Source organism: Petromyzon marinus, chromosome 24 (genome assembly GCF_048934315.1).
Source record: "Petromyzon marinus isolate PM22_M1 ecotype Great Lakes invasive population chromosome 24, UKy_Petmar_22M1.pri1.0, whole genome shotgun sequence".
Lineage (NCBI taxonomy): Eukaryota > Metazoa > Chordata > Hyperoartia > Petromyzontiformes > Petromyzontidae > Petromyzon > Petromyzon marinus.
Window position 1 is genome coordinate 13039820 of NC_133690.1, and position 12841 is coordinate 13052660.

At 44.4% G+C, this 12841-nt stretch overlaps 1 protein-coding gene and 1 long non-coding RNA gene across 4 annotated transcripts in view; one reads left to right on the plus strand and one right to left on the minus strand.

Moving 5' to 3' along the window:
* The window catches only part of LOC116945558 (uncharacterized), a 32011-nt gene that overhangs the window by 13763 nt on the left and 5407 nt on the right, over nucleotides 1-12841 (plus strand). The window lies entirely within an intron of this gene.
* LOC142928914 (uncharacterized) overlaps nucleotides 1-12841 on the minus strand; it is a 93707-nt gene that overhangs the window by 8518 nt on the left and 72348 nt on the right. The window lies entirely within an intron of this gene.

Below are 12841 nucleotides of genomic sequence, written 5' to 3' on the forward strand. Positions count from 1 at the left end.
AGTTTACCATGGAAGTCCAGTTCACCATGGGAGTCGAGTTTACCGTGGAAGTCCAGTTCACCATGGAAATCCAGTTTACCATGGGAGTCCAGTTTACCATGGAAGTCCAATTTACCATGGGAGTCGAGTTTACCATGGAAGTCCAGTTCACCATGGGAGTCCAGTTTACCATGGGAGTCCAGTTTACCATGGAAGTCCAGTTTATCATGGAAGTCCAGTTTACCATGGAAGTCCAGTTTACCATGGGAGTCGAGTTTACCATGGGGGTCGAGTTTACCATGGGAGTCCAGTTTACCATGGAAGTCCAGTTTACCATGGAAGTCCAGTTCACCATGGGAGTCGAGTTTACCATGGAAGTCCAGTTCACTATGGGAGTCCAGTTTACCATGGGAGTCCAGTTTACCATGGAAGTCCAGTTTAACATGGAAGTCAAATTTATCATGGGAGTCCAGTTTATCATGGAAGTCCAGTTTACCATGGAAGTCGAGTTTACCATGGAAGTCCAGTTCACCATGGGAGTCCAGTTTACCATGAAAGTCCAGTTTACCATGGGATTCCAGTTTACCATGGGAGTCGAGTTTAACTTGGGAGTCCAGTTTATCATGGAAGTCCAGTTTACCATGGAAGTCCATTTCACCATGGGAGTCGAGTTTACCATGGAAGTCGAGTTTACCATGAAAGTCCAGTTTACCATGGAAGTCCAGTTTATCATGGAAGTCCAGTTTACCATGGAAGTCCAGTTCACCATGGGAGTCGAGTTCACCATGGGAGTCCAGTTTACCATGGAAGCCCAGTTTACCATGGAAGTCCAGTTTACCATGGGAGTCGAGTTTACCATGGAAGTCCAGTTCACCATGGAAGTCCAGTTTATCATGGAAGTCCAGTTTACGATGGAAGTCCAGTTTACCATGGAAGTCAAATTTACCATGGGAGTCCATTTTATCATGGAAGTCCATTTTATCATGGAAGTACAGTTTACCATGGGAGTACAGTTTACCATGGGAGTACAGTTTACCATGGGAGTACAGTTTATCATTGAAGTCCAGTTTACCATGGAAGTCCAGTTTACCATGGGAATCGAGTTTACCATGGAAGTCCAGTTTACCATGGAAGTCCAGTTCACCATGGGAGTCCAGTTTACCATGGAAGTCCAGTTTACCATGGAAGTCCATTTTATCATGGGAGTCCAGTTTATCATGGAAGTCCAGTTTACCATGGAAGTCGAGTTTACCATGGAAGTCCAGTTCACCATGGAAGTCCAGTTTACCATGGGAGTCCAGTTTACCATGGGAGTCGAGTTTACCATGGAAGTCCAGTTCACCATGGAAGTCCAGTTTATCATGGAAGTCCAGTTTACCATGGGAGTCCAGTTTACCATGGGAGTCCAGTTTACCATGGAAGTCCAGTTTACCATGGAAGTCAAATTTACCATGGGAGTCCATTTTATCATGGAAGTCCATTTTATCATGGAAGTCCAGTTTACCATGGAAGTCCAGTTTACCATGGGAGTCCAGTTTACCATGGGAGTCCAGTTTACCATGGAAGTCCAGTTTATCATGGAAGTCAAATTTACCATGGGAGTCCATTTTATCATGGAAGTCCATTTTATCATGGAAGTACAGTTTACCATGGGAGTCCATTTTATCATGGAAGTCCAGTTTACCGTGGAAGTCCAGTTTACCATGGAAGCCCAGTTTACCATGGAAGTCCAGTTTACCATGGGAGTCGAGTTTACCATGGAAGTCCAGTTCACCATGGAAGTCCAGTTTATCATGGAAGTCCAGTTTACGATGGAAGTCCAGTTTACCATGGAAGTCAAATTTACCATGGGAGTCCATTTTATCATGGAAGTCCATTTTATCATGGAAGTACAGTTTACCATGGGAGTACAGTTTACCATGGGAGTACAGTTTACCATGGGAGTACAGTTTATCATTGAAGTCCAGTTTACCATGGAAGTCCAGTTTACCATGGGAATCGAGTTTACCATGGAAGTCCAGTTTACCATGGAAGTCCAGTTCACCATGGGAGTCCAGTTTACCATGGAAGTCCAGTTTACCATGGAAGTCCATTTTATCATGGGAGTCCAGTTTATCATGGAAGTCCAGTTTACCATGGAAGTCGAGTTTACCATGGAAGTCCAGTTCACCATGGAAGTCCAGTTTACCATGGGAGTCCAGTTTACCATGGGAGTCGAGTTTACCATGGAAGTCCAGTTCACCATGGAAGTCCAGTTTATCATGGAAGTCCAGTTTACCATGGGAGTCCAGTTTACCATGGGAGTCCAGTTTACCATGGAAGTCCAGTTTACCATGGAAGTCAAATTTACCATGGGAGTCCATTTTATCATGGAAGTCCATTTTATCATGGAAGTCCAGTTTACCATGGAAGTCCAGTTTACCATGGGAGTCCAGTTTACCATGGGAGTCCAGTTTACCATGGAAGTCCAGTTTATCATGGAAGTCAAATTTACCATGGGAGTCCATTTTATCATGGAAGTCCATTTTATCATGGAAGTACAGTTTACCATGGGAGTCCATTTTATCATGGAAGTCCAGTTTACCGTGGAAGTCCAGTTTACCATGGAAGCCCAGTTTACCATGGAAGTCCAGTTTACCATGGGAGTCGAGTTTACCATGGAAGTCCAGTTCACCATGGAAGTCCAGTTTATCATGGAAGTCCAGTTTACGATGGAAGTCCAGTTTACCATGGAAGTCAAATTTACCATGGGAGTCCATTTTATCATGGAAGTCCATTTTATCATGGAAGTACAGTTTACCATGGGAGTACAGTTTACCATGGGAGTACAGTTTACCATGGGAGTACAGTTTATCATTGAAGTCCAGTTTACCATGGAAGTCCAGTTTACCATGGGAATCGAGTTTACCATGGAAGTCCAGTTTACCATGGAAGTCCAGTTCACCATGGGAGTCCAGTTTACCATGGAAGTCCAGTTTACCATGGAAGTCCATTTTATCATGGGAGTCCAGTTTATCATGGAAGTCCAGTTTACCATGGAAGTCGAGTTTACCATGGAAGTCCAGTTCACCATGGGAGTCCAGTTTACCATGAAAGTCCAGTTTACCATGGGATTCCATTTTATCATGGAAGTCCATTTTATCATGGAAGTACAGTTTACCATGGGAGTCCATTTTATCATGGAAGTCCAGTTTACCGTGGAAGTCCAGTTTACCATGGAAGCCCAGTTTACCATGGAAGTCCAGTTTACCATGGGAGTCGAGTTTACCATGGAAGTCCAGTTCACCATGGAAGTCCAGTTTATCATGGAAGTCCAGTTTACGATGGAAGTCCAGTTTACCATGGAAGTCAAATTTACCATGGGAGTCCATTTTATCATGGAAGTCCATTTTATCATGGAAGTACAGTTTACCATGGGAGTACAGTTTACCATGGGAGTACAGTTTATCATTGAAGTCCAGTTTACCATGGAAGTCCAGTTTACCATGGGAATCGAGTTTACCATGGAAGTCCAGTTTACCATGGAAGTCCAGTTCACCATGGGAGTCCAGTTTACCATGGAAGTCCAGTTTACCATGGAAGTCCATTTTATCATGGGAGTCCAGTTTATCATGGAAGTCCAGTTTACCATGGAAGTCGAGTTTACCATGGAAGTCCAGTTCACCATGGGAGTCCAGTTTACCATGAAAGTCCAGTTTACCATGGGATTCCAGTTTACCATGGGAGTCGAGTTTAACTTGGGAGTCCAGTTTATCATGGAAGTCCAGTTTACCATGGAAGTCCAGTTCACCATGGGAGTCGAGTTTACCATGGAAGTCCAGTTTACCATGGAAGTCCAGTTTATAATGGAAGTCCAGTTTACCATGGAAGTCCAGTTCACCATGGGAGTCGAGTTCACCATGGGAGTCCAGTTTACCATGGAAGTCCAGTTTACCATGGAAGTCCAGTTTACCATGGGAGTCGAGTTTACCATGGAAGTCCAGTTCACCATGGAAGTCCAGTTTATCATGGAAGTCCAGTTTACCATGGGAGTCCAGTTTACCATGGGAGTCCAGTTTACCATGGAAGTCCAGTTTACCATGGAAGTCAAATTTACCATGGGAGTCCATTTTATCATGGAAGTCCATTTTATCATGGAAGTCCAGTTTACCATGGGAGTCCAGTTTACCATGGGAGTCGAGTTTAACTTGGGAGTCCAGTTTATCATGGAAGTCCAGTTTACCATGGAAGTCCAGTTCACCATGGGAGTCGAGTTTACCATGGAAGTCCAGTTTACCATGGAAGTCCAGTTTATAATGGAAGTCCAGTTTACCATGGAAGTCCAGTTCACCATGGGAGTCGAGTTCACCATGGGAGTCCAGTTTACCATGGAAGTCCAGTTTACCATGGAAGTCCAGTTTACCATGGGAGTCGAGTTTACCATGGAAGTCCAGTTCACCATGGAAGTCCAGTTTATCATGGAAGTCCAGTTTACCATGGGAGTCCAGTTTACCATGGGAGTCCAGTTTACCATGGAAGTCCAGTTTACCATGGAAGTCAAATTTACCATGGGAGTCCATTTTATCATGGAAGTCCATTTTATCATGGAAGTCCAGTTTACCATGGGAGTCCAGTTTACCATGGGAGTCCAGTTTACCATGGAAGTCCAGTTTACCATGGAAGTCCAGTTTACCATGGAAGTCAAATTTACCATGGGAGTCCATTTTATCATGGAAGTCCATTTTATCATGGAAGTACAGTTTACCATGGGAGTCCATTTTATCATGGAAGTCCAGTTTACCGTGGAAGTCCAGTTTACCGTGGAAGTCCAGTTTATCATGGGAGTCCAGTTTACCATGGGAGTCCAGTTTACCATGGAAGTACAGTTTACCAAGGGAGTTCAGTTTATCATTGAAGTCCAGTTTACCATGGAAGTCCAGTTTACCATGGGAATCGAGTTTACCATGGAAGTCCAGTTTACCATGGAAGTCCAGTTCACCATGGGAGTCCAGTTTACCATGGAAGTCCAGTTTACCATGGAAGTCCATTTTATCATGGGAGCCCAGTTTATCATGGAAGTCCAGTTTACCATGGAAGTCCAGTTTACCATGGGAATCGAGTTTACCATGGAAGTCCAGTTTACCATGGAAGTCCAGTTCACCATGGGAGTCCAGTTTACCATGGAAGTCCAGTTTACCATGGAAGTCCATTTTATCATGGGAGCCCAGTTTATCATGGAAGTCCAGTTTACCATGGAAGTCGAGTTTACCATGGAAGTCCAGTTCACCATGGGAGTCCAGTTTACCATGAAAGTCCAGTTTACCATGGGATTCCAGTTTACCATGGGAGTCGAGTTCACCATGGGAGTCGAGTTTACCATGGAAGTCCAGTTCACCATGGGAGTCCAGTTTACCATGAAAGTCCAGTTTACCATGGGATTCCAGTTTACCATGGGAGTCCAGTTTACCATGGAAGTCCAGTTTACCATGGAAGTCCAGTTTACCATGGGAGTCGAGTTTACCATGGAAGTCCAGTTCACCATGGAAGTCCAGTTTATCATGGAAGTCCAGTTTACCATGGGAGTCCAGTTTACCATGGAAGTCCAGTTTACCATGGAAGTCCAGTTTACCATGGAAGTCAAATTTACCATGGGAGTCCATTTTATCATGGAAGTCCAGTTTACCATGGAAGTCCATTTTATCATGGGAGTCCAGTTTATCATGGAAGTCCAGTTTACCATGGAAGTCGAGTTTACCATGGAAGTCCAGTTCACCATGGGAGTCCAGTTTACCATGAAAGTCCAGTTTACCATGGGATTCCAGTTTACCATGGGAGTCGAGTTTAACTTGGGAGTCCAGTTTATCATGGAAGTCCAGTTTACCATGGAAGTCCAGTTCACCATGGAGTCGAGTTTACCATGGAAGTCGAGTTTACCATGGAAGTCCAGTTTACCATGGAAGTCCAGTTTATCATGGAAGTCCAGTTTACCATGGAAGTCCAGTTCACCATGGGAGTCGAGTTCACCATCGGAGTCCAGTTTACCATGAGAGTCCAGTTTACCATGGAAGTTGAGTTTACCATGGAAGTCCAGTTTACCATGGAAGTCCAGTTTATAATGGAAGTCCAGTTTACCATGGAAGTCCAGTTCACCATGGGAGTCGAGTTCACCATGGGAGTCCAGTTTACCATGGAAGTCCAGTTTACCATGGAAGTCCAGTTTACCATGGGAGTCCAGTTTACCATGGGAGTCCAGTTTACCATGGGAGTCCAGTTTACCATGGAAGTCCAGTTTACCATGGAAGTCAAATTTACCATGGGAGTCCATTTTATCATGGAAGTCCATTTTATCATGGAAGTCCAGTTTACCATGGAAGTCCAGTTTATAATGGAAGTCCAGTTTACCATGGAAGTCCAGTTCACCATGGGAGTCGAGTTCACCATGGGAGTCCAGTTTACCATGGAAGTCCAGTTTACCATGGAAGTCCAGTTTACCATGGGAGTCCAGTTTACCATGGGAGTCCAGTTTACCATGGGAGTCCAGTTTACCATGGAAGTCCAGTTTACCATGGAAGTCAAATTTACCATGGGAGTCCATTTTATCATGGAAGTCCATTTTATCATGGAAGTCCAGTTTACCATGGGAGTCCAGTTTACCATGGGAGTCCAGTTTACCATGGAAGTCCAGTTTACCATGGAAGTCCAGTTTACCATGGAAGTCAAATTTACCATGGGAGTCCATTTTATCATGGAAGTCCATTTTATCATGGAAGTACAGTTTACCATGGGAGTCCATTTTATCATGGAAGTCCAGTTTACCGTGGAAGTCCAGTTTACCGTGGAAGTCCAGTTTATCATGGGAGTCCAGTTTACCATGGGAGTCCAGTTTACCATGGAAGTACAGTTTACCAAGGGAGTTCAGTTTATCATTGAAGTCCAGTTTACCATGGAAGTCCAGTTTACCATGGGAATCGAGTTTACCATGGAAGTCCAGTTTACCATGGAAGTCCAGTTCACCATGGGAGTCCAGTTTACCATGGAAGTCCAGTTTACCATGGAAGTCCATTTTATCATGGGAGCCCAGTTTATCATGGAAGTCCAGTTTACCATGGAAGTCCAGTTTACCATGGGAATCGAGTTTACCATGGAAGTCCAGTTTACCATGGAAGTCCAGTTCACCATGGGAGTCCAGTTTACCATGGAAGTCCAGTTTACCATGGAAGTCCATTTTATCATGGGAGCCCAGTTTATCATGGAAGTCCAGTTTACCATGGAAGTCGAGTTTACCATGGAAGTCCAGTTCACCATGGGAGTCCAGTTTACCATGAAAGTCCAGTTTACCATGGGATTCCAGTTTACCATGGGAGTCGAGTTCACCATGGGAGTCGAGTTTACCATGGAAGTCCAGTTCACCATGGGAGTCCAGTTTACCATGAAAGTCCAGTTTACCATGGGATTCCAGTTTACCATGGGAGTCCAGTTTACCATGGAAGTCCAGTTTACCATGGAAGTCCAGTTTACCATGGGAGTCGAGTTTACCATGGAAGTCCAGTTCACCATGGAAGTCCAGTTTATCATGGAAGTCCAGTTTACCATGGGAGTCCAGTTTACCATGGAAGTCCAGTTTACCATGGAAGTCCAGTTTACCATGGAAGTCAAATTTACCATGGGAGTCCATTTTATCATGGAAGTCCAGTTTACCATGGAAGTCCATTTTATCATGGGAGTCCAGTTTATCATGGAAGTCCAGTTTACCATGGAAGTCGAGTTTACCATGGAAGTCCAGTTCACCATGGGAGTCCAGTTTACCATGAAAGTCCAGTTTACCATGGGATTCCAGTTTACCATGGGAGTCGAGTTTAACTTGGGAGTCCAGTTTATCATGGAAGTCCAGTTTACCATGGAAGTCCAGTTCACCATGGAGTCGAGTTTACCATGGAAGTCGAGTTTACCATGGAAGTCCAGTTTACCATGGAAGTCCAGTTTATCATGGAAGTCCAGTTTACCATGGAAGTCCAGTTCACCATGGGAGTCGAGTTCACCATCGGAGTCCAGTTTACCATGAGAGTCCAGTTTACCATGGAAGTTGAGTTTACCATGGAAGTCCAGTTTACCATGGAAGTCCAGTTTATAATGGAAGTCCAGTTTACCATGGAAGTCCAGTTCACCATGGGAGTCGAGTTCACCATGGGAGTCCAGTTTACCATGGAAGTCCAGTTTACCATGGAAGTCCAGTTTACCATGGGAGTCCAGTTTACCATGGGAGTCGAGTTTACCATGGAAGTCCAGTTCACCATGGAAGTCCAGTTTATCATGGAAGTCCAGTTTACCATGGGAGTCCAGTTTACCATGGGAGTCCAGTTTACCATGGAAGTCCAGTTTACCATGGAAGTCAAATTTACCATGGGAGTCCATTTTATCATGGAAGTCCATTTTATCATGGAAGTCCAGTTTACCATGGAAGTCCAGTTTACCATGGGAGTCCAGTTTACCATGGGAGTCCAGTTTACCATGGAAGTCCAGTTTATCATGGAAGTCAAATTTACCATGGGAGTCCATTTTATCATGGAAGTCCATTTTATCATGGAAGTACAGTTTACCATGGGAGTCCATTTTATCATGGAAGTCCAGTTTACCGTGGAAGTCCAGTTTACCGTGGAAGTCCAGTTTATCATGGGAGTCCAGTTTACCATGGGAGTCCAGTTTACCATGGAAGTACAGTTTACCAAGGGAGTTCAGTTTATCATTGAAGTCCAGTTTACCATGGAAGTCCAGTTTACCATGGGAATCGAGTTTACCATGGAAGTCCAGTTTACCATGGAAGTCCAGTTCACCATGGGAGTCCAGTTTACCATGGAAGTCCAGTTTACCATGGAAGTCCATTTTATCATGGGAGCCCAGTTTATCATGGAAGTCCAGTTTACCATGGAAGTCGAGTTTACCATGGAAGTCCAGTTCACCATGGGAGTCCAGTTTACCATGAAAGTCCAGTTTACCATGGGATTCCAGTTTACCATGGGAGTCGAGTTTAACTTGGGAGTCCAGTTTATCATGGAAGTCCAGTTTACCATGGAAGTCCAGTTCACCATGGGAGTCGAGTTTACCATGGAACTCGAGTTTACCATGGAAGTCCAGTTTACCATGGAAGTCCAGTTTATCATGGAAGTCCAGTTTACCATGGGAGTCCAGGTTACCATGGGAGTCCAGTTTACCATGGAAGTCCAGTTTACCATGGAAGTCAAATTTACCATGGGAGTCCATTTTATCATGGAAGTCCATTTTATCATGGAAGTCCAGTTTACCATGGGAGTCCAGTTTACCATGGAAGTCCAGTTTACCATGGAAGTCAAATTTACCATGGGAGTCCATTTTATCATGGAAGTCCATTTTATCATGGAAGTACAGTTTACCATGGGAGTACATTTTATCATGGAAGTCCAGTTTACCGTGGAAGTCCAGTTTATCATGGGAGTCCAGTTTACCATGGGAGTCCATTTTATCATGGGAGTCCAGTTTATCATGAAAGTCCAGTTTACCATGGAAGTCGAGTTTACCATGGAAGTCCAGTTCACCATGGGAGTCCAGTTTACCATGAAAGTCCAGTTTACCATGGGATTCCAGTTTACCATGGGAGTCGAGTTCACCATGGGAGTCGAGTTTACCATGGAAGTCGAGTTTACCATGGAAGTCCAGTTTATCATGGAAGTCCAGTTTACCATGGAAGTCCAGTTCACCATGGGAGTCAAGTTCACCATGGGAGTCCAGTTTACCATGGAAGTCCAGTTTACCATGGAAGTCCAGTTTACCATGGGAGTCGAGTTTACCATGGAAGTCCAGTTCACCATGGAAGTCCAGTTTATCATGGAAGTCCAGTTTACCATGGAAGTCCAGTTTACCATGGGAGTCCAGTTTACCATGGAAGTCCAGTTTACCATGGAAGTCAAATTTACCATGGGAGTCCATTTTATCATGGAAGTCCATTTTATCATGGAAGTACAGTTTACCATGGGAGTCCATTTCACCATGGGAGTCAAGTTCACCATGGGAGTCCAGTTTACCATGGGAGTCCAGTTTACCATGGAAGTCCAGTTTACCATGGAAGTCGAGTTCACCATGGGAGTCGAGTTTACCATGGAAGTCGAGTTTACCATGGAAGTCCAGTTTATCATGGAAGTCCAGTTTACCATGGAAGTCCAGTTCACCATGGGAGTCAAGTTCACCATGGGAGTCCAGTTTACCATGGAAGTCCAGTTTACCATGGAAGTCCAGTTTACCATGGGAGTCGAGTTTACCATGGAAGTCCAGTTCACCATGGAAGTCCAGTTTATCATGGAAGTCCAGTTTACCGTGGCAGTCCAGTTTATCATGGGAGTCCAGTTTACCATGGAAGTACAGTTTTCCATGGGAGTACAGTTTATCATTGAAGTCCAGTTTACCATGGAAGTCCAGTTTACCATGGGAATCGAGTTTACCATGGAAGTCCAGTTTACCATGGAAGTCCAGTTTACCATGGGAGTCCAGTTTACCATGGAAGTCCAGTTTACCATGGAAGTCAAATTTACCATGGGAGTACATTTTATCATGGAAGTCCAGTTTACCGTGGAAGTCCAGTTTATCATGGGAGTCCAGTTTACCATGGGAGTCCATTTTATCATGGGAGTCCAGTTTATCATGAAAGTCCAGTTTACCATGGAAGTCGAGTTTACCATGGAAGTCCAGTTCACCATGGGAGTCCAGTTTACCATGAAAGTCCAGTTTACCATGGGATTCCAGTTTACCATGGGAGTCGAGTTCACCATGGGAGTCGAGTTTACCATGGAAGTCGAGTTTACCATGGAAGTCCAGTTTATCATGGAAGTCCAGTTTACCATGGAAGTCCAGTTCACCATGGGAGTCAAGTTCACCATGGGAGTCCAGTTTACCATGGAAGTCCAGTTTACCATGGAAGTCCAGTTTACCATGGGAGTCGAGTTTACCATGGAAGTCCAGTTCACCATGGAAGTCCAGTTTACCATGGAAGTCCAGTTTACCATGGGAGTCCAGTTTACCATGGAAGTCCAGTTTACCATGGAAGTCAAATTTACCATGGGAGTCCATTTTATCATGGAAGTCAATTTTATCATGGAAGTACAGTTTACCATGGGAGTCCATTTTATCATGGAAGTCCAGTTTACCGTGGCAGTCCAGTTTATCATGGGAGTCCAGTTTACCATGGAAGTACAGTTTTCCATGGGAGTACAGTTTATCATTGAAGTCCAGTTTACCATGGAAGTCCAGTTTACCATGGGAATCGAGTTTACCATGGAAGTCCAGTTTATCATGGAAGTCCAGTTTACCATGGAAGTCCAGTTTACCATGGAAGTCCAGTTTACCATGGGAGTCGAGTTCACCATGGGAGTCGAGTTCACCATGGGAGTCCAGTTTACCATGGAAGTCCAGTTTACCATGGAAGTCCAGTTTACCATGGGAGTCGAGTTTACCATGGAAGTCCAGTTCACCATGGAAGTCCAGTTTATCATGGAAGTCCAGTTTACCATGGGAGTCCAGTTTACCATGGAAGTCCAGTTTACCATGTAAGTCCAGTTTACCATGGAAGTCAAATTTACCATGGGAGTCCATTTTATCATGGAAGTCCAGTTTACCATGGAAGTCCATTTTATCATGGGAGTCCAGTTTATCATGGAAGTCCAGTTTACCATGGAAGTCGAGTTTACCATGGAAGTCCAGTTCACCATGGGAGTCCAGTTTACCATGAAAGTCCAGTTTACCATGGGATTCCAGTTTACCATGGGAGTCGAGTTTAACTTGGGAGTCCAGTTTATCATGGAAGTCCAGTTTACCATGGAAGTCCAGTTCACCATGGAGTCGAGTTTACCATGGAAGTCGAGTTTACCATGGAAGTCCAGTTTACCATGGAAGTCCAGTTTATCATGGAAGTCCAGTTTACCATGGAAGTCCAGTTCACCATGGGAGTCGAGTTCACCATCGGAGTCCAGTTTACCATGAGAGTCCAGTTTACCATGGAAGTCCAGTTTATCATGGAAGTCCAGTTTACCATGGAAGTCCATTTTATCATGGGAGTCCAGTTTATCATGGAAGTCCAGTTTACCATGGAAGTCGAGTTTACCATGGAAGTCCAGTTCACCATGGGAGTCCAGTTTACCATGAAAGTCCAGTTTACCATGGGATTCCAGTTTACCATGGGAGTCGAGTTTAACTTGGGAGTCCAGTTTATCATGGAAGTCCAGTTTACCATGGAAGTCCAGTTCACCATGGAGTCGAGTTTACCATGGAAGTCGAGTTTACCATGGAAGTCCAGTTTACCATGGAAGTCCAGTTTATCATGGAAGTCCAGTTTACCATGGAAGTCCAGTTCACCATGGGAGTCGAGTTCACCATCGGAGTCCAGTTTACCATGAGAGTCCAGTTTACCATGGAAGTCCAGTTTATCATGGAAGTCCAGTTTACCATGGAAGTCCAGTTCACCATGGGAGTCGAGTTCACCATCGGAGTCCAGTTTACCATGAGAGTCCAGTTTACCATGGGAGTCCAGTTTATCATGGAAGTCCAGTTTACCATGGGAGTCGAGTTTACCATGGAAGTCCAGTTTACCATGGAAGTCCATTTTACCATGGAAGTCCAGTTTACCATGGGAGTCCAGTTTTCCATGGGAATCCAGTTTACCATGGAAGTCCAGTTTACCATGGAAGTCCAGTTTACCATGGGAGTCCAGTTTACCATGGGAGTCGAGTTTACCATGGAAGTCCAGTTCACCATGGAAGTCCAGTTTATCATGGAAGTCCAGTTTACCATGGGAGTCCAGTTTACCATGGAAGTCCAGTTTACCATGGAAGTCCAGTTTACCATGGAAGTCAAATTTACCATG